The sequence below is a fragment of the Camarhynchus parvulus genome, chromosome 2 (genome assembly GCF_901933205.1).
Source record: "Camarhynchus parvulus chromosome 2, STF_HiC, whole genome shotgun sequence".
In the NCBI taxonomy this organism is placed as follows: Eukaryota; Metazoa; Chordata; class Aves; order Passeriformes; family Thraupidae; genus Camarhynchus; species Camarhynchus parvulus.
The window spans coordinates 132,852,274-132,874,381 of NC_044572.1; the positions used below are offsets into that span (position 1 = coordinate 132,852,274).

The 22,108-nt window shown below is 38.5% G+C and overlaps 1 protein-coding gene across 3 annotated transcripts in view; it reads left to right on the top strand.

The window, feature by feature from the left end:
- ZFPM2 (zinc finger protein, FOG family member 2) overlaps positions 1–22,108 on the top strand; it is a 308,632-nt gene that overhangs the window by 273,002 nt on the left and 13,522 nt on the right. The window lies entirely within an intron of this gene.

The following is a 22,108-nucleotide window of genomic DNA, read 5'->3' on the forward strand; positions in this document are numbered from 1 at the left end:
AACTGAAAAGTTCTAAGTGTGTCTGAGGCTATATGTATCAAAACCATCTAATATTATAAATTAGCTGTATGCTCACATTGTGAAGCCTTTTACCATTATTATGATTATATGGCTTAATGCATAGTTATGTTATCCCAGGTGTGACATGCTATGTCCCTTTGTACACTGTAAAAGCTAGAAGTACCAAACAGCTCTATTTCAGTGACACTACACAGCTTTATCTGAGCCCCAAAGGCAACCATTCAATTGTGTGAGACTAGATTTCTAATTTAAACACATCTAAAGATCTTTTGCTAGAGATCACAAAAGCCTATACAGATTTTAGAACAAGACAGAGGCTGTCAGTTTGCCATATATGAAACCTCAGTGCACCCAGATCTTGAGTAGTGCATGCAACTCTGATCACAGCTGAGGAAGGGCAGCTGGAGTGATCAAGGGAGCAGCTATCTTATGACAATAGACAAAAAAGCCTGAGACTTCTCCATCTGGTGAAGAGAAAGCTGAGGGGGAAATTTGATACAGGCTTACATGAAGAACTGTTATTCCTCAAATCCTGCAGTGCTACAGGAAACTGGGAGAAGAACAATTTAAAACAGATTATCATGGCAGCGAGTTAACTCTGTGAACTTGATGCCACAGGAGCCTGTGAAAGCAGACAGTATCAGCAGGTTCAGAGAGAGATTGGACAAATTTATGGACAACAGATCAGTAAATGGTACTAAGAGGATGTATCCACTAATGTTCCTAATCCATGTACATGCTTGGGAACTCCTAGGGGAATGAACTGCAGAAGGAGGCCAAGTTCTCATATTTTTACTAAATAACATTGCCTGTTGCCACTCTAGATAAAGTCTGAGCTAAACAGACCCCCCCCACTGTTGCACCAGGGTATTTTTTATCTTTCTAAAGAGTAGCACAAAGACTATAAAGAGAAGTCGTTTTCCTATGAAGAGTATCAGACAGCAGGAGTGCCTCTGAGTTCTGTTTTACTAGAACCATTAATAAAGGAGACCCTTAAAAATATTTTTGAGGAATGATAATAAGCAGGATTGTGTTTAATTCTTGTAAGTACTAATTCTTAAAAATCACTTCATATATTAAAAAGAAAATGTAAAAAGACAATTTTCATCTGTCATTTGACCTTCAAATTAGGCTGTTAATGGTGATTAGGCTGTGATAGTAAATGAGAAAAATGCATGTTTCCTTCAGCAAGTGCAAAACACCAAACAATAATGCTGCAGTGAATACAGGCACCCAGACAGGGTGCCTAGAGATCAAAAAGCCAACCAAAGGTTTTAATTATCATATATATCAATGCAATATTCCTAACAGTTGGGTTGCTACCCAGAGCATCTTTCTGCAGAAGATTGATCACTGCCATATTTTAGAGTCTTTCCTTCATCACTTGCATTTTGATGGCACCTATATCATGTTAAAACTGGCATATCTCCTTTTTAGCAGGCACAATTCCACCTAACAGATGGCCATGATGATAGACATGCCAAAGAACCAGTATGTGTATCAAGTTTGATTATTAGGCATGAAATTCCTATCCAAGAACGTTTGAGTGGCATTCTACACCAATCATCTGAACCTATTGCTATGGGTTGAAACAAATGCTGTTTCACTAAAGTCAAGGGATGTGTTAACTACAAAGTGGGGAGTTGAGGACTATGTAATTTAAGGTCTTGGTAAAATGGAAGTAAAGGCCATTGCTTCTGGATCACTCACTCCACTCTAGTAAGATTCAATCACCAAGCAAATCATTAACTTCTACTGCCCATCCAATGGCACAATTTAGTGTTTCGGGTGTATTTCCTAGTAAATAGTTGTTCTTTTTCAAATGACATTTTAGCTGGCCTGCATAGATCTCACTGCACCACAGACAGTTCAAAAATCTGCTGAAAGGAGCTGAATCATAGACCAAGCACGGGCTTATGAAAGCTGAATTGCCCATCTCCTAACAGAGACTCCTGTTGTCACAGGGTATGTTACACTGTACCTGTCTTTCACCACAGTGCACAACTGCCACACATTTCATAATTAATACATCATTTTAAAATAGCAGACACTGTAATGACAGCAGAAATATTTTAACTGGTTTAAACCAAAATTAGTATGCTGTGAAAAGATTGTTTTACCCATTCTTAAATGTGCTAGGGGAAAATATGAACCATGAGTGTCCAAAAAGGCGTCTAATATTCATATGTTTTCCCTTTGAGAAAAATCACTGTCATGCATAAACAAAATCATAGCATGTCAAATTTTTAAACTAGAATTTCTTTTAAATATATCTGCTTATATTTAGTGATATTTTATTTCCTTTATAATTAGGGATTGATTTAATTTTTTTTCTTTGACATATATTTTTTCCCAAGTTGCTGCTAAGACATCGACATTGATTTCTTTCATTTCTTCACTTTTTTGTGCTTGTGTTTTGCATTTTAAATACAGAAGAAAGGGTATCAAAGGCTCCAACTAGGTAGAATTCACAGAGTTTCAAAATGGGACTTTGTCATTAATTTTCCATTTGAAATCAAAACATGTAATCTTGCCTACAGATGTCTATCCATTATTTATATTGGTTTATCATGGTATAGCAATACCAGGCATTTATTTGACTGGTCTAGTGGGCAATCAAATGCAGGTTTTTTGATGAGGCAGTAGTAATTACGATTTAACCTTTCTGATTCAAAGTCATCAATGCACTTCACAATGCTTTGTGGATGCATTAAGCTATAAATTACAGTTGTGGAGTCTATGTGTTATGCTGATTGAGGTTAGCAGATTGTTCCCCTAAGTTCTCACTCTCTGGCAGGTGTGCAGAGCCACCAGGTAACCCAACCATTACTGTCCTTTTTAAGCTACTATTGCAGACCCATGACCTGTGACTGCTGAACAGATTTAAGATGTGTCATTTGCAAATTGTGTAAAAATTGAGCGAAAGTAGTCCAAAAATATTTTCCTAATTATTATAAACACATGCCTGTCAAAAGACTAGAAGTAAGTTATGTTCAGGGGGATTTTATTTCTTTTGAGTTTTTCTTCCTCAGAATAATTTCTATTTTTCTTGTTATTATTATAAGGACACAGCTCAATAAGAGGATTGAAATAAGTTAGGAGATTAGGTTACTTTTGCAGTGGCAAATTGAAATTGAACTTCATGACTCTACCCTGTGCCTTTTGCAGAAGGAGATAAAACCTGCAAGGGTATACATTCCCATTGCTACTTTTGCCACCATTTTTCTCTAAGGAATGTGAGGGGGATGTTAGAACATGTGCATAAAAAAAGCCTTGATGTTTAGCATGTCTGTCTCTCTTAAGTATTTTCTTCACTGACAAGCTCTGTAACATACTATGGTTAAATGGAGGTGCACTAATTACATTGAGGCATCCAGAGAAACCAATGCTGAAACTAGAGAGACAAGACATTCAAGAGACAAGAGATTCAATTCCATTTTTCCAGTACCATATCTTAAACAGTGAAATATAGCTTTAGAAATATTGTTAGGTATTATTTGATCAATTTTTTAAAAGGGACTATTTTGTCACAAGATTTGCAAGATGGATGTTGATGACAGATGGATTTTTCTGCTTTTTTTTTTCAAATAAAAGAGCAGTTAAATAGAAGCTAGGCCAGTCAGATAATTTATCTGATAAGCAATGTTTCTTGTTTAATGGTAATTGTTTAAGACCAGTGTGCTTATTCGAGCATAATTTCTCATCATTAAGTGTTATAGCTAAAAATGTGAACAGATAATAAATACTTATCTATCAGTGGCATTTCTAAGATCAACATATCCACTTTCCATGTCTTTACAAAGTTAATTTTGTGCTCTGTCTCTTCCTTGTGAAATTACAATTTACATTTTGATTCACCATAAAATTTAGTTCAAACTTTTCCTACTATTTCATTCTAGAGATCCGTCTGCTTTTATTTAACAGATGTCCTTTGATCTCAAGGAGACAATTGCTGTTTTACTACTTTAATGAAGCTTGTATTATTATAGGCAAAATGAATATTAGACCAAATGGTAGGAAAAAATCCCAGAGGGAAATGTGCTTCTCTGCCTGGATCTTGGAAAAGCAGAGTAATTCATTTTACTCACTGATTATATTCAATAAACCCATATTCCCTGTTCTTATTTACTTTTCTTTCTTTTTTTTTTTTTTTTACTATTATGGGACAGTGTTTCTGTTCATTAGATTCAAGGCACTAGTCACAATTCTTTTGTCACAAGTGACACATTGGACAGTTCTTAAGTCTTATGGAGAAGAGATAATCTGTTAAAGGAGGTAGGAGTCAAAAATGACACTTTATTTATACTTTTAAGTAGCTAACGCCTGTTTCTTACCTGTGCTTTCAACAGACATCAGTCTGGATCATGTTTCAATGCCTTTTAGACCCTTATTTCCTAGAAACTAGGAGGGATCAGATTTAAAAGTGACATTTCATAAAGGAAACAGCAGGGGATGGACACACATGGAGAATAGAAAGAAACAGAAGATAAAGGTACTTTAAGTCAAAAATTAGTTACACATTTGAGAAAGAAGGATGTGGAAAACACAAATTGCAGTAGTTTTAGCAGCACACATTTTTGTCCCCTTTCCCTAACATGACATGGCAGTAAGTGGCCACGAAACATGGGATTTATTAATAACTTTGATGATTTTTTTTTGTTCTTTTGACTATTTTTCCACCTATGCAATCTACTTTAGACACAGACTCAACTTTGCGAACAGTACCGATGGTTGCACCACACTGCTGGGATGAGTGTTTAATTCAGAATTATCTTTGGGCATTACATCACTCTGTAGAAAAATGCATACACTGCAACTGAGCATGTTGTAAGGACACTCTAAGGTCTGCTGCTAGATGTCATCACAGAAAAAAAAGGCTGCTCAAAAAAAGGGCATAGTTTGACTAGAGCAGTGGCAATTATCTCAGTACAAATCGATTCAACAGCCAGAAAGGTACTGGTTCTTAGGCAGATGTGCAAACGTGAGTAGCTTCACCTGTCTGATTTCTGACCCTGTTCCACACTTGAATCTTGAAGCAACACAAAAGATAGGGAAAGGGGAACTCCTCAATCAGCACTAAGGAGTGGTAAAGAAACATAATAATTATTGCTTTTTAATTTATTACTACACAAAACTGAATAATCTCAGAATACGAAAAGCTTCCAAGAGTTAAAACTTTCTTAAAGAGAACTGGTAGCCCTAGGAATCAAAATGTGGCCAGGACTAGTGATGATGTGGCCCACCTCAACTATTTAACTTCTGGATACAATGTGGAATTCTTTATAATACAGGTAAAATAACTTGGAAACATTTGGTCCCTGTGAGCAGAAAAGATAAATATTTGTCAATTCTTAGTTCAAGGTATACTTTTATTTTTGGTAGAATAAAGAATTTGATTTCTTTTTCTGCTGCATTTCTTGTAAACTTATGTTAGAGACCAAATAGGAGCTATGAACAAAGATTTCATGTGATGAGCTGTCCCATGCCTGTTTACAAGTCAGGATTTCATTTTACATAGAGTTCTCTATAGCAACTTCTTAAAATTTAAATTAGAAACATGGCCAGCAATGCATGCAAAATGTTCATTCATTGTAGTAAACTACAAAAATATTGCTTTTATGCAATGAGAATGCCATTGTAGAATTTTAAAAGGCATAGAAATAAAAGACTCTGGATTGGAGTGATTTAAACAAACTCACTAGGATATAGTAGATGATTAAAATACAATCTATAATTACATTACACTGGTATCAGGTAAGGATAAAAGCCTATAAATACACTGGGGTCAGGGTAAGCATAAAAAATGAAACAGTTATTTGAATAATCTGAGATCAAGTTGCAGTAATTAAAAATGAATGTATTATTCAAATGAAGGAATTAGGTTACAACACTCCTCATATGAAAATATTATTGTGACAGACTGAAATAAGTTGGAAGTGATTTTGATAAAAAATTGGGGCAAGAAATATAATGATTTACATTGGGGAAAAAGTAGACAATTATGCGGATGAGAGTATTTGCAGCTCCTCCTTCAAATCCCTCATCAAACCTCGTACCTTTCAGCTGGCCTCCAGGAATTATCCACTACCCTAGCCTATTTCTGGACATTGCTCTTTCAGATACACAGATCAATCCACTAAAAAGTAAATGTGGTGTAGCTAAGGATTGTACATGTACTCACAAAGGAATTAATGGGATCTGCACCCACTAGCAGGCATATTGCTTAATCTACCCCACACATAGCTGTTTATCCATTTTCATTGCCATTACCCAGGTCATTTCTGTAATTTGTCTCCTGTTTTTTCTCTGTCATCTCCTGTCAGTTTGGAGGCCAAAGTCTACACATAAGACTGACACAAACGGTGTTATTTATGTAAATAGTTGATGGCCACTTGCAGATTAAGCACTTGTTATTATAAATAAAGGTTCTTGAAATCTGACCTTTCCATGGCAAACTCCTTGGGGCAGGAACCTGTGTGGAGGTGCCTTGAATATGTAAACCAAGGTTATTTAATTATTAATAATAATTAATAATGAAAGAATACAGAAAGAGACTTGGTTTTTTTTCAGGTAATAGCTTTCATATTCTTTATATTAATTAGCTTTTACAAGTGTGCTTTGAGAGCCCTCTCGGAGCAGCTCTTTGCCATTGCCTGTAGCAGGACAGCTGAGAGCTGCTCTGCAGGTGCACATATGCCCATCAGTGGACACACCTGAAACTCTCCCAGATAGGTGAGTGATTGGACATCAGAAGTCAGAGCAAGACCAGGAGTAGATTTCTTAATTTTTGCCCAGTGAATGCTGCCTGGAATTCTTCTCAAATTCTCCTTTTTAGCATCTGAAAAAGTCTATTGAGGGATAATTTAGCTCACTTAAAATATGCCCAGCTATGCCCTTTTAAATCCTCAGTTGATCTTTTTATTATCATATAGTATATTTAAGCCTCTCTTTCTTACCTGTTAAATCTTCCATACTTTTCTTTTCTAGTGTCTTCTGTCTTCCCCTCAAAATGCTGTGTTTGCTTTCCCCAAGAAGTTGGTGTTTGTTCATTTTATATCTTTTTCTTCTGCAAAGACTTAGGCAATAGTCTGTTCATGCTGCAGCTTCTTTGTGGTACTGTCAACTCTTTTCTTTAAATTTGCACTCAAATATATTATCTTGATTGTCTTATATATCACTTCAATTTCCAGGCAGCTGGATCTATTTATTAGATATAGATTAGATATCTGAGTAATATTTAAAAGGCATGCAGTTATACACAGGGGACTTCAGACCAAGAAACTGAATAGTCTTGAATGACCTGTCAAAACCAGCCAGATGAAGCTTTAAAAAGAAAATAGTTACAGCTACAGCTATTTCCATTTCTCCAGCATTATCCACTCTTCACCTGTCTGTGCTGTTAATTCAGCTAATAGTACCATGAACAGGTAAATGAGCAGTGAGAGAAAATGTTAATTCAGATTCAGAGAGATGACTTGTGTAGAACTATCCTGAATTGATAACTGAAGGATGCAAGGCACAGAATCTCAGACGCAGTTTGCACATCTCTGGTAGTGCCATTAAGTAATGTGCTTGGACCAGCTGCAGTGTACCTGTATAACAAAGTCTCCAATTTTAAAAATAACTTTTTTTTTTTTAAGGGGAATATCATCCCAGCAGACTGATCACAGTAAAGGCTTGAGAGAATTCTTGTAATGGCCAGTAAGTCAGATAGTTGCACATGTGTATATGTTACCCGACTGGCTTATAGATTGACAATTATCAGTTACTATTTTATCAGTTTGTATTTAATGAAAACTGAGAGTCTGGGGTGGAGTACAGGGCTGCAAGTAGATGGGAAAGAAAATGAGAAAAGAGAATTAAACAGGAAGAAGTTACCAACTGAGAAACCCCTAGCTAAAAAAGACTTAAATACAGAATAAGAAGCTGCACTGAAAGGCATTTTTTATATTGTTATATCAAGCAGTATTTCCATGGACTGGGGAAATGGGTCTAAACTGTCTCTCCTACACATGGGCAATATTTTCCATTATGAAGATAGACACTAAATCCTGTTTCCACTTTCAGGGCATAGAGAGCATTGATTTTTCCGGTGTCTTAATAAAGAAGTATGAGAACACATTTTTTGAGATAGGATAGTATAGGATCATCTGCTCAGAACCAAGAAGAAACACATTAAGGAGAGAGTAATGGAGCATTTTAGTGATTCTGAGTTATAGATGCAGATGGCTGTCCATGTGAGTGCTAACTTTTAGCAAAACAAAAAGATATGAGACAGTGAAGCATCTCCAGCAGGTTGTGGATATTGTGAGGTTCACTGCTTGTAAACTGGCTAGCGTTCAAGAGACTGTGTTTGGGTCTCAGTCATACGTAGGTTAGGCAATGATGAACTGCATTTTTCCATGGTGCCAGATTGCATTCCGTTCCCATACCCCAGAGAGATTCCAAGTTGTTCATTATCCTTTGTCCTGGTTAAAAAGGAAGAGAGGTAGTAGATAACATTTAGTGTCCAATAGGACTGGCCAGAGAAGTGCAGCGATGGGTTCATGGGGGAGTGGGGAGGGGTGGCCATGAGAACAGCCTTATCAGCAGGGTAGATTTCCAAGCAGACGCGGAGGCTTGATAGGTAATTGCTGCCAGTTCTTTCATTCTGCTTCGTAAAAATTTCTATTCCCAGGAGCATCCCAAACATTTAATAGAACTTTTCTTTAATCTCTGTGACCCCTTTACTTAAGAGTAGCCTCATACCATTCCTCTTAAGATTTCGTGCAGTTCTAAGGGGCCAGCCAGGACACAGGGGTTCATGCCAGCACTACAGGGCTAGCAGAATTTCACCTCGGTGTGTAATCCCTTCTCCTCCAAAAGCCAGATAGTTCTTCAGGGATCACTGCATGCTTGACATCAAATTTCTTCATTACTCTCATAAGACAGAGATAAGTGTTCAAAGGTTTCCACAAACTTTTAACATCAGGATTCCCACGTGTTTCCATGGGAGTCACGCACCCTGGAATGCTGTTTTTGCTCAGCAACAGAAATATTATGAAGCGGCTGATGTTGGATAGTTTCCAGCCCTGGCTGCATCTTTTCACTCTCCAGTTTTGCAGGGGAATGATTTAGGTAGAAATAAGGACCTGTGTGGTTGTAGGTGAGCACAGGTGATTTCCATGAACACCTTACAGGCAGGGGCAGAGACAGCGCCCTGTGCTGCCTTTGCCCTCCGGCTGCAGATCCGGGGTGCCAGGCCAGAGGAGGGGGTGACACAGTCCGATACTGCGGTGTCACAGCTTCGGCGTGCTCAAAATCTGACCCTGCCGAGGGCTTCGGCATCCACAGCAGCCTGCCCAGCAGCGGAGGTGACAACAGCCGCCTTCGTGCGGAGGTGCCATCACAGCCTGCGTTCCTTGTCCCCAAAGTTTTGGTGGGAGTGGCGGGGCACAGGGAGCCCAGCGGCGGGGTGGGGGCGCAGGGCAGTGCCCCGCTGGGGTATTTCCGGATCAGGGGGGGATGGTGCCCGGGAGAAGGGAGGTAGTCCCTAAACAGCTCCTGAAGTGAGCCGACAGCATTGTAATCGATATTGTTCTCTTTGCGCCTCAATCCTGCAGTTTATTTAAAATATCACCTGCGGTACCGTCGGTGCGCCCGCCCGTGAGGGGAGCCATCTCCGCCACGGGAGCGGCAGCCGCGCTCTCTGTCGTGACAGGAGAGGCCGGCGCGGTGTCGGGAGCGCGCTTTAATCAGCGGCGCCGTTATCAGCGCGGGGCCTGCGCAGCCTGGCGGAAAATCGAATCAATAACGGGGCCGCCCGCGGCGCCACAGCGACCCCTGCGGGCCGCGCCGAGCGCCGCTGCCGGGCGCTCCTGGAGAATCCGCACGACTTCGTCTCTTTGCGCGGTAACCAAAAGAAATTTTTAACTCCAGCTTAGTGATTTCCAATATTTTCCCTTTTCTCCCTACCGTTTTAGAAAAAATAAGTGTTACACAAGTCTTTTTGAAATGGTCACTCTTCTAACTTTATAGCTTAGCGCAGTATTATCATGCTAGTGATCTCAGCTGACCGAGTTACTTAATGTTTGTAATTTTTCACTGTGAGGTAGTGAGGCATTGGCACATGCTGCCCCGACACTTTGTGGATGCCCCATCCCTGGAAACACTCAAGGCCAGGCTGGATGGGACTCTGAGCATTCTGGTCTATGGCAGGGGGATTGGAACTAGATGATCTTTAAGGTCCCTTCCAACCCAAGCCATTCTATGATGATATAGTTTATATGATGAGTTCAAACAACAGAGGTTTGAAAGGTGGTTTTCATCACTATGTTTTAGTGTTCAACAAAAAATTTTCTTTACAAAATTAAAAAAGAAATTTCGTATACACACTGTTTTTCACTTTTCCCTCTGTTTCACCTCATTTGGGTTCTGTCCCAGTACTGTGAATAGAAACTGAGGTATGAAGTCCTGGTTCAGCCAGCATATTCACAAGTACATGTATTTATTTACATGTAAAATTACCTTAGTTTACAAGCATAATTGTCTTGAGTGGAATGTATCTTAACTACAGAGTCCATAGGTCCCAATCAAACCCAAAGGTGGTTTGATTTCTTTTTGCAGTTCTTGGGAGTGGGGTGATGAAGGCAGCACTAGTGGTAACACTGGGTCAGACAAAGGTTTTACAAGGTAGGCAAAGATTATCAGTGAGGGAAATGAGACTGCTTCTGTGAGCATGGGTAACAGGACTGTCCTTTAATTTCTTGCATTTCAATGCAATTAGCAGGAGGAACCTTCCTCTTTTTGCTTTTATATGCCCAGCTTCATCCCAGTGATGACATGTTTTTCATACCCATAAAAAGCCTCACTTCAGCTAAGTAGATCATTTGGGTCTGAATCTGGAGAGTCAGTGAGGAACCAAGTTGTATTTAAACATCTGTGCATTTTGTACAGTTATTTCTGAAGAGGTAAACTGGTCATCGGTCTCTGGTCACAGCCTTCCATTCAGACCAGTGAGTGGCTGAGAATGCAGATTGCAGAAATATTTGGTCAAGTGTGTTGCACTAAATCATAGTGCAATTCTCTGTTAAATTCAATTTTTCATGCAGACACATCTTGAGGGGCTGCCATTCTCTGCACAGTATCAGTTCTGTTTTCTCCCCTCATACCTGAATATTTTAGACATTTAACAAAGTCATTCTTCCCTTGGGGTGTATCAGCTTTAGAGCATCTGTATTTGTTAATTTTGAACTTTGTCTAAACACTACCTCCTTTCTCAGGACTAAGGCTGTCAGTAGTTAGAAAATAAAAGCATGTAAATTCACTTAATTTTCAGACATCCTCTCAACAAGATAGGCAAAATGCTCTTAAGGGCGACCTGTAGAAGTCCAGGGAGCCTGCAGAATGCCTCAGACCCTGGCAGACTCCCCCTAGGGAGCCAGTATGCTTTAGCTGGCTTCCCATTGAAGCAGCTGTAAGAACTGAATACATAAGAAAGAAAGGTAATGAAAACTGACAAGTTGAAAAGAAATTGAGAGTTTAATCTGTAAAGTTGTGCTTGAGGGGGCTTCCATCATGATATTCCTATGGAGTAGCAAAAAGAGAAAAAAATTAGGAAACTGCAGAGTATGATGAATTTACATAATTTTTTCTTGCACCCGGCGATATTTATTAATTTCTTTTCTGCCACTTTACTGCACTTCTTTGCTTCTCAGAAAGAGAAAATGAAGTATACAAAACCTGGCAATCATAATGAATGTGTGAAATGCTCACAGATTATTTATAAGCATGCAAGTTATGTAGTTGTTGGAGATTCTCTCCCTTCTGCTCCTGCTTGGTGATGAAGAATGGTATTTTAATAGGCAGATGGTAAAGACAATTACAGTTTGGGGCTCAGCTGGGAGTTACATCAGTTTATTGCAAATTATTAGTTGATAAATGCTTTTGTTTACAAGCAAAGTCTTAAGCAGCTTTGTAATCAGTTTATCAGCTGCAAACTGAATTTTGACAGCTTGCCTTTGGGTATACAGTCACTTTTTTCCTGGCCATTTAGAAATCATGCTGAACAAGCAGGCACAATGGTAGCTCCTATGCACCTGTATGATGCTCAGTAAACTGGCATTTTATATTAAGCCTGTTTTGGAAGAAGTCATCAAGTGCAGAATCCTTCTCAATTGTTAATCTGTGTTAGTGTGTATAGCCAGAATCTTAACAATTTGCTCATTCATTTTTTGTTTTTCAAGTTCCATTGTAACCAGAAGTAAATCAGCCTTTCCTTTCTGCTGTTAACAGTCTCTTACTAGATGAACTAACTGGGAGACTGATGGTGGCTTACAATTCTTGGACACCATGTGTAGCTTGGAAGGTGGAAATGCTTTTGATCACTGAGAGTTTTCAGTCAATTTACTTCTAGCTTCTACTTTAAAAAGCAGAACTGGGATTTAACTCCTTTTGAGGAAATCTGGGATATTGGTATGGGGTTTTATGTGTGGGTGGTGGTGGTTTTTTTTTAATGAGGTACTTTTTAAATACAGAAGCCTGAGTTAGACGCTTATTATAGCTTCTATGGTGTTTACATTTTACAACATACTAAACATGCAAATCTACTTTTATTTAGTTACTTGTCTGGTAAGAGAGACACAGATTTGTCACAGAGTCTTGTTTCCACTGCAGCCAGTGTAAAACATTTTAATGGCTTAAGTGGGAGTGAGACTTTTTGGAATCAGGAAGTGCCACTTTTCTTCCATGGTTGTTACAGCTGAGGTGAACTTCAGTTCCTGAACTTCAGCCTGTGAGCTGAACGTTAACACGAGTAAAGGTCCAAGATAACTCACAATAATAGCAGCTGTTTTCTCTGGGTTACAGTGCACACAACGAAATGCTCCAGCTTCTGTTCATTATAAAAGCTAGCTTTTGTTTCTCAAAAAGCCGTGAGCCTTTTCTGGAGCATGGCCCCTGTATTGGATAAGCAGGCAGGTCTCATAACCAATGTTTCTTACTTTGATTTTACCATTCTAAAACTTCCCTATTTCTTGTTATATTTATTGTGCTGCTTTCCTTTACAAATACAACCTATCACTACAGCTCCTTCTGTATAATCCTTCCTTCCGCTCAGGTGCCTTTGCCATTCACTCTGCATTTGCCCAGGGGCAAGAAATGAGCCCTACAGTAGCAGGTGCAAGACAGTAGAAAATCCATTGATAAGATGAAGTGTACTCTGCTTTTCCTGCAAGAAAGAGGTGCCATTAAAGCATATCTATTGTCTCATTTAATCACCTCCTTTTTTCATACACTCCAGCCTCACAAAATAACTCTGAAAAGACAATCCACAGGCATGATTGTGTTTGTAAGGCTACAAAAGGTCACCTTACAGCTGTGCTGTTATGGAAGCAGGGATTGTAGGAATGTGTGTATCCAAAGCCCTGCTTCAGAGTAGTTGGTTTCAGTGGTGCATTTTCTCTTTCTGTGAAACCTGGTGCATCCACAAAAGCTGGGGAGAGCAGTGGGCGTCACCTGGGAATGTCTCCTGGGAAGCTCTATGGAGAGTGCCCATTCAGTCGTCCTGTAAAAAGTAAAAAGGGAGATGAGTGTGCTGTGACAGTAAGTTTTAGCTCCTTTGCAGTGGTGGTGGGAATGCAACATGGGCAATGTCAGCAAGGGTTTATCAGGTTTTTTCAAGCTGTTTATCATTTTCTCTCTGAAAGCTTTGTAAGTTCTAAAATAACACTCCAGTGACACCTAATTCAAATGTAAAAAAGGTGTAGTACTCAATTCAAAACAGTAGAATTTACAAAGAAAAGAGGAGGGGAGGAAAGGGAAGAAATCACTAAACTTGGGAAAGAACTCCTTTGACTTCCTTGTTTGAGTTTATGCTGAATTAAGGAAATAGAACAAGTTTAGCATTTGTGGCAGGCTTTAATTTCAACCTCTGAGCAGCAGACTTAACTTCTTGTGATGTGGGAGGATATTACAGTTTTCAGCTTCATTTCGTAAGTATTGCCATTTGTGCCAAACATTTAATAGTTTTACGCTGTGGACTGTCGTCCACCAGGAGCTGATATCACCTAAGACTTTTTAGAGCCATCTAATAGAAAGATATGTATTCATTCTGATTAGCCCAGGATTTGAACGAGGGTCCCAGAAGAGATATATAAGCCTCTTAAATGCATAGAACTTCTAAGGATATGGGTTTAACTGTCTCCCCCTGTGGTAAATAAGCTGTGACAGCTCTATCAGGGGGGAAAATGGCAAATAAAATTACCACATTATTTTCCTGTGAATATTTTCGGAGCACTAATCTATTTTGCCTCTTTACCTATTAGAACTCTGTTGAGTGTTATGTGCAGACATTTAATTGGAGGAAACACATAAATATCCTCAAACTAACAAAATGCAAGCATACAACAGTGTTAAAAACAAGAGGTCAAAATCTGTTCCTTGCACTCCTTACACTTCAGAAACACTGTGCTTTATTTGTGGTTCAGCTGAGGAAGGTTTTTGCAGTGTGAATTTGAAAGCTGCTGCCATAAGATGGTGATGTTAGTAATAGTTGTACTGCAGCAAGGGAAAGACCAACCCCTGACACTCACACTGAGATGCCAGGTTTAGGAGTTCTCTCCCCTAGGACTGGCGAGTTCCTTTCACATTTTTCTTTTCCTCTTTATCAGCTATATAATGCCTGACAGTTTTAACCATAAAATCATCTATTCAGATGAATACGCTGTCAGCTGTCAGCATATGACTAAGCTGAAGTCAGACCCAAAGCTCAGGTTGACTCACATGAAGGAGCAAGAGCTACATTCCTAGGGAGTATTTTCTTCCCTGTTTCTGGTCAGAGAGCTTATATCTCTAAATACAGGGAGTTTAATTTGGCTACAGCCATTAAGATGAGTATTTTTCTATTGCATTCCTTCTGGAAAATATCACTGCAGTTTCTTCACTTTGCCTTTTGTTCAGTGAGCTAAAAATTGAGAAGGCTTCATATTCTAAGCTGAACACAAAGGTAATAGTAAAAGTGGCAACAGAACTGGTTTGACCACTATATTGGTCTAATTTTATACAGGATAATAGATTTTCCATTTATGGCAGACTTATAATACGCAGTGGGTAATTAAAATTAAAGGTCAAATATCTTTTGGCAATCTCTTTTGATCAGTAAACAAGGAAAAATTATAGAAGAAGCTAGGAAATCACCTCAATAATGTAACACTAAAGCTGGTTTTGGTGAGAGTTTGAGTAGTCTCAATTTGCAGGGGTGATTTTTAGGACACTTCACAGAGAAACAGTTGGATCCCCAACATTAAAGTGCATTAATAGCAAAAATGCTGTGCAGAGTACATATTTTGTGTATGCATGTGAAAAACGCTAAGAATTATTTAACAACTGGAAAGACTGTTCACAAAATGCCTTTGATTTATTGCTGTATATACCACAGATCCGTATCACATATTCCTACATTATTTTATTCAAAAACTTGTATGAACCATGAGTTGGCATGTTGTAGAATACTGAAAAGGCATTAATCAACCCAAATAAACAAGTACATAGATCTATCTAACAACTATGAAGTAGTTAATAAATTTTTAGCAATTTTATTATAGAAAAATGGTCTAAAAGAGTAGTGCTTAATTATCTGGACTCCTCTGTGCTGGGCTGTCTTTTGATTGTATTAATGAAGCAGCTGGCCCATTGTTTCTCTTTAATTCCTCTATTGTTTTAAGAATATGTCACAGCTCTTTATTCTTTTATCAGGTGCTGTGCAGGAGGATTCACACAATAACTCATATTCCTACTGTATTTGCCAATGCACAAAGAAACCTCCAAAGCATTTTTCAAAGAAGGGGCACACATAATTTATAAGTTCTGTTCCTTGTACCACTCTACTGTCAAAAATTTCAACAGTATTGGATTTGAATGAATTATAATTTTTTTATTAAACAATGTGTCCACATATAGATATATGTACTTTGTTCATGTCAAAAATTAGAGATCTGCCCAATAACTTGTGCTGTACTGAAATGGCATTCAATATGCTGAGTCGTCACAACCCCATGGGTGAGAAGCAGAAGGAACCCAAATATGAAGATCCCATCCTATTGTGATGTGCAAATTTTCCATAAATGCTTAACCTGTGGAACAAAGGAGGAAAGAAAATAAATTAACTCCAACCCGCATTACCATTACTAAAAAGCACAATTTTTTGCAAGTTGGAATGCTTTATTGGGAGAGGAAGGTTTAATTCAGTTGATGGTGCCTGGAAGTTGCTAAGAGCAACAGTCTGTTGTTTAAATAAATTCTGATAGTCTTTTGACCCTTCTTGCAAAAAGATGTGTGTACAGGAAATGGGCTATTATGTTGTTGCAGCAATGCAATCAAGTTCAGTAAGCTCAAATTTTACTACACAAAAGTAATACTTTGGAATTAACTGGCGCTGAAAGCTGCTTTTAATAGAAATTGCCATTGATTTCCTAAACTTCTGTGAAAGGTGTGTGGCATTTCTGGGTCAAAAAAACAAGACTCAGATAGTTTAGCAAGGAAAATCAACTGATACTAAAGACAGGGAAACTGGAATTTGCTTCTGAATACATGTTTATATGTCATTATGCTTCTCAATCTGTGAAATTCCTTGTACTCAGTGGAAATGCTGGTTTGAGCTACTTGCTCTCTTAAGGTACTTTTCCTAAAAGCAACAATATGAATCAAGAGGCTTAATGGTTTCATCCATTTTGAAGCTCTTTTTCCCGGTGGAGTTAGGTGAGTCTGACCTTATATATATCAGACTGTGATCCACAGATTATCATTCCTTAAGGCCTGCAAAACATAAGTGGGGGGAAAAAATCCAAAAAAGCAGCAGCCCACCATCACAACGCTCACTGTACAGGATTCTGTTTTTTCCCTGGAAGTGGTATAGGGTTCCAGAGTTCTAAGGATCAAAATGAGTGAAGGGTCATTTAGTTAAATTTTCAGGGCAAATTCCTGGTTTCAAATGGGATAGTAGAGGTCCCTTTGTTTAAAAAATATTTCAAATGTAGAAGAAAAAAAGGAAGGGCAGTTGAAATTTTTTTTTTTTTCTATTTTAGGTGTCTGTCCTACATAAAATAAAGGTCTGAATTAGCATACGTATCTATTATCATTTTACTCCTTATTCTGAATACAGAAGATAGTGTATTACTGCATCTAAGTATGATTTAATTGGTTCAATTTACTCTATATTTTTTATACTATGTGTGATTCCATATCTTGATGAGTCCAGATGTAGTTATGCTTCTGGTTTACAGCATCCCATTGCTTGCATTTTATTATTTTTACAAAGCAAATGTCTATCAATCATAGAGATAAATTAGAAAAAACTGTGCAAACATGACACATTGCTAAGATTTTTTCAGCATGCCATGTAATTATTAACCTGATTTTTTGCCATTGAGGGAAGCCGTGAATTACAGATAGCATGGATGAAGTTAAATGTTTTTATATTAGATACATTTTCCTATACAGTTTTCTATAGGTATGGCCATACAATATAATTGAAGCTTTGTCAGCCTTGTAGCCTAGCAACAGATAATACTGTTAGGTTACTGAATTGCTCCTGGTTGACAAGTAGGGAGTATTTTTGTGTTTATCATGTTTGCTAATGATGGGATCCTTTCCAAAAGGCTTGTCTTAATCTTAATTAGAGTTTATCAGCAGAGGTCTGCATGACATTGTGCAGACACTGATTTCATAAATAATAAAAAGTGCAAGTGAAAAATTTGGCAGGAGAAGAAGATATTTAAGACCACTGATTCTTGTAAGAGCACCATGAATTTCCAAAATGTAATCAAGTTTGAACTGTGACTCTATTCTTTATTATCGAAACTTGCAGTACACTCCAGTGCAGTTTTGACAGCAATTATGAGTATGATTTATAAGCTTCCTGTTAGGAACCAGATCTGTTTGTACAAGAATCTTGATCATAAACATTACAAAGAACAGTAAGTCCACAGTTTTTCAGGGACATCAGGACCTTACTCTTTCATTTTCATAGAAAGTTTTTGGTTTGGGTTGGGTTTTTTTGTTTGTAATTAAGGGTGTTGGTGTTTTTTTTTAAAGCAGCAGAAATATTTGCAGTGAAAGATGCAAACAAAGAAGAGAACCCTGAAATAACCTTCCCATTTGGTGGATGTTCTGAAGGTATCAGATAATTGCTTCGGTGCCTGATGTCTTTTGGTAAAGAACTCATGCCAACGCAACTGGAGTGTAATTTTTTTGCTCTAGTTTGCACAATATGATATTCTTTAGCTTTCCTGTTTTCTGATGATTAAACAAGAGAGCACTTTTAATTCCTTGAATTCTGAACAACTAGAAGAGTTGAAATAAATACACAGTGTTTACAGACATTTTTGTTCTTTTCTTCTGCTTGATAGTGTGTGTTATATATCACATGCATTTGTTTGATTTAACCATAGATATTAAACAATACATTACAAGCTCAAGACGCTTATCTTCGATTTCACAGAGCCACAATTACCCTTTTCAAGAAAACAGCCTCCCTATTGCTGATCTAAAACCTTCCTTTCTGCACTGGCACAAGAGTAAGACTTTTATTACTACTTTACCAGGTAAAACCCATAAGACCCCTTTCAGTGTATGTGGTTGTGATGGTGATGAAATAGAGTCAGAGGATGCCCGAAACTTCCCGTGCATCCTCTGCACGAGGCACACACGCTTTTCCTTGCTATTGTCTCTGACGGGCAATATGATTTGTCCGAAGATAACAACACCAGGTGGGAATTGCCCTGAGATAAGAGCACTGGGTGGGAATTGCAGGAGGAACTGTCCGGACTGCTCGCATAATGAATGCGTTCCAGAGATGGGGGAGCTGTGATGGTTGCGATTGACTTTAGTACACATCGGCCTGAAAAGGGTATAAAGTGCTGCTGGAGACTGGGCCACCTAGGCAAACTGCTCTCCCAAGGTTGCAGGCAGTTTCCGTGTGGGTTCCTGGCCTCCTTCCCCGCCCCTGTCAGGAGCTCCTGCAGGGTACGTCCAGCCCGAAGATAGGGAGCACTCTGTCCAGAATGGGTGAGTAAAAGCCGGCCACATACAGAGATAAAATCCCATAGTAGCAAAAAGGGTGCTTTTTTTTGCTTTGCATTTGGTAATGCCAAAGACTGTAAGCCTGTATGTTTCTAGCTGAACCTGTTTATATTATAATCCTTTAGACTTGCTTGTATTATAATCTGCATTGACAATATTTAGATTGTGTGTGAGCAATAAATATAATTGTTGTCATCCTAATAATCAGTGTCATACTTCTTGTGCCTGATTAAGAATCTTCTCTCTGCTATGGCAGAATGGGTGGCCAATGTATTCATTATGGACAAGAAGAGACTCAAAATCTGCCATTGATTCCAGACCAAATTATATAACCATGACAATTTCAGAGACACTGTCAGTCACTCATCCCTGTTAAAACATCTGTTTATTCTTTCTCTTCTCTGACACCTGTGTTATCTTAAGACTGAGAAACCTTGCCTGGTAAAGCTTTGTAGAACAATTTCACTCCTGTAAGTTATTTCTGAGAAGAGGAACAGTTGGTTAAAAAAAATCTAGCCGGCTTAATCAGAACTTCATCTCATATAAATAATAGTCCTTCACATTTCTTTATGAAATCTTCATGCCTTTGCAAATATTTAGTGCAAACATCTTCCTATCTCCTTCTAAATGCCACTGGTACTTGGCTATGGCTTCTGTATTATCCCTTTGAAAGCCTGTTGTTAACTCTGCTCTGTGCTTAATGAAAAGCTGTGGTGCTGCTGAGAGACTGCTGTCTATATGTCAGTTGTGTCTTAACCTGTAGAAATGTTTGTGGGAAAAAAACTTTTCCTGATTTTTAGCTGCCACCTGTAAGGAAGCCCTTATCCCTGCCAGAGGTGTCTAGACAGCATAGTAATTCATATGGTAGTCACGACTGGAACTTCCTATTAAATTTGGAAACCTCTGTCGGGTTCTCTGCACTTGACGGTACTTTTTCTGACACTCTTGACTGACTTGTGCTCTTTGCTTGACTGCGCAGTAGAAGGCTCAAGACTTCTCTTCCACAATCTTCCTGCTGTGCCTGAAGGTCAACATGTTTGCATTCACTGCATTAAAGGGAATAAAATCGTTTGCATCTCTTGCCTTACTCTGTGTAGCCAAGCATAGAAGGGGACAAGTGGGGACTGCACTGTGTCCCATCCCAATGAGTGGCTGTTGCTGCAAAGGTGCTGAGTTGCATTTCCAATAGCTGGAAGGCATCTTTTGGGAGTTCATCTGTGGATTTAACTTAACACAATATCATATTCTGATGAAAACGTGGATGTGTATGTCATGATTACTTAAATGCCTCATTTTCTATAGACTGAGATGAGAGAAAACAAAATAGCAATATCTTTCTTGGATCTGAATCCTGCTGAGCTGAAGGTTTGTATTAATATGCAGGAATGGATTTAACGCCCCTAATTCTGATTTTCTTTATTATGCCAAACTAGAAACGGTTGTGCTTCCAAAGCTGTCACCCATCCCACCAGGCTGTGCCTGCCGTAGGTGTGACAGTTTGCAGGATCTGGGTGGAGCAGGCAGCCGGGGTCACTGCTCCCTTCAGCTGCCCGAGTTTAATCTGCTGCTGGACATGAGTCAACGCCCTGAGGAGCTCCAACACCAGGAGCCTGACTCAGCCTTTTAGCTGATCCAGACTGAGTGCAGCTGGAGACCCAGTAATCACTTGTTTCCCCCCCACCAAGGGTACACACAGCATGTCAAGATGTTTGCTGGGATAGTCTCAGTTGTTTATTCTCCAGTGACTCATTTTTATTAAGAGATCCAGTGAATAATAAAGTCTAGAAAGAGCTCTTATTCTGTATTAAAATATACTAAAACATGTTGGTTGATTATTACACCTTCTGTATATAAATAAGATGGAAGTGCATGTTAATAATGGAAATTAACTGTGTGATGTTTGCTGCAAAAGTACCAGATTTCAGGTTCTCAAATTGCAGTGTGTGTTCCATGTATTTTCATCTACAAGACTAGTTAAGTACACTTTAGGAATTTAACCTGTTTCTCTCTGGAAGAGGTTTTCTCCCAGTTTAGCTCTGAAGGCTTCTGTATATTTACTAGTTATATCAGGCAATATGTCAGATCGTGCTCTTCAATTTTTTTTTTAATTCCTGCTCAGGCATTAGGATTCTGCATTTGTAGAAATTTTTGGTGTTATCTTTATGTTTCATCTTCTTATTCTCTAGAGGAAATTGCTCCGATTTGCACCATTTAATGTTGTCATCTTGGAGACCAGCAAATCTTGGTGTGCTTTGGTCCCTTCACAGTAAATTGTTTGTAAACTTTGTAGCACCTTCAACTGCTGTATTACTGAAGGGTGAATACAAAGACACTTTTCTGCTTTGAAACTTCTACACCACTTTGAGGTCTGGAAGCTTAGTGTATTTTGCCACTGAAATACACTGTCACTGATGCTTTTTTGTTTGCTCATCTTTGAAAGCTAATAGACTGGTTTAATTAATTGTCCAAGATTTCTCTAAAACAATGTCCTAATTCTTCCATTTAGCTGTGGCGTATCATACACTGTTGTTATCTCCTCTACCAGATTTTTGCAACAAGTTGTTTTAAAACTATAATCTCGTTGAAGGGAAAAAATGAAGTGCAGTTGAAAAGGCAGTTATGCCAAAAGATAAACACAGCAATATTACTTATCAAAACGAGTACAGTTTTTGCTTGCCTAATGAATGCAACATATAGCTTTCTCTATATATACAAAACCTGAGGAAAAAAAAAAGCTTTATAACATATAAAGTATGCAACATTATTTCAGGCATAACTGTATTGGATATGTATCTAGGCCTGAGAGTGTAGATAACACAATATAAGTGCTTTGCCTGTCTAAACATGTTAAATAAATGAGCATTCACTATCTCATTCAAATACATTAGTAGATGTACTCGCATAGTTAATTTTCTTTTTAATGCACTACACGTGACATTTGCAGCACAGAGCTATAGTGTATCTTACTGTTTGATGAAAGTTCTTCCACTTCCCCTCCTTCTCCCCCCCTTTTAAACAAACCTTTATTTGA